Here is a 979-nt window from a genome sequence, read left to right on the forward strand (position 1 = left end):
AAAAAAAAAAAAAAAGGATTCCCCGGAGTATTCAGCATCCCAGCTGCCAGTCCTCAGTCACAGTATCTTGATTCCTCTTTGATTCTGAAATAAATTCCATCAAGAAAGAGTATCATGGCTGGGCGCGGTGGCTTACGCCTGTAATCCGAGCACTTTGGGAGACCGAGGCAGGTGGATCACGAGGTCAGGAGATCGAGACCATCCTGGCTAACACGGTGAAACCCATCTCTCCTAAAAATAAAAACATTAGCCGGGCGTGGTGGTAGGCGCCTGTAGGCCCAGCTGCTTGGGAGGCTGAGGCAGAATGGTGTGAACCCGGGAGGCGGAGCTTGCATTGAGCCAAGATCGCACCACTGCACTCCAGCCTGGGCGACAGAGCGAGACTCCGTCTCAAAAAAACAAAAACAAAAAAAGAGTATCAGACTTGCAATCAAGAGATACGGCCTGAGTTCTAGTCCTGCCCCTGCCACGATCTGACTGTGTGACCTTGGGCCAGTCGCTTCCCCTCTCTGGGCGGCGGAGGTTAAAGCTGGCCCTTTTCCCCGTCTCTGCATCTCACATCCCCCTGCGACGTGGCCGTCGAGCTTTCGGGGTGCTGGGGGACACGAGCTGCGCGCAGGTCGCGGGGTCAGGTCGCGGGGTCAGCGGGTGGCGGCCCACTCTGCTTCCGCCGGCTCCCAGCATGGGGAGCCGTTGAAACGGCTCCAGGATCCTGCGGAGACTCAGCCCCGCCCCACTGCCCTTCGGCGTGAAGGTCTGCACAAGGTCTGGGAGGCTCTTGCATTCCTCCCTCAGTCCCTTTTCCCTGGGGCAGCTCACGTGAATGGGCACCTATCTTCCAACCTGATAGCGCTCCTCGGCAGCTCGGCAGCCCTCGGTTCATCCTCCACAGAGCCGCGGGTGAGCGTTGTCAGGCACAACCCTGCTGGCCCTTTCCGTTCTTTTTTTTTTTTTTTTTTTTTTTTTTTTTTTTTCTTTT

This window comes from Mandrillus leucophaeus, unplaced genomic scaffold (genome assembly GCF_000951045.1).
Source record: "Mandrillus leucophaeus isolate KB7577 unplaced genomic scaffold, Mleu.le_1.0 Scaffold222, whole genome shotgun sequence".
NCBI classification, from domain to species: Eukaryota; Metazoa; Chordata; class Mammalia; order Primates; family Cercopithecidae; genus Mandrillus; species Mandrillus leucophaeus.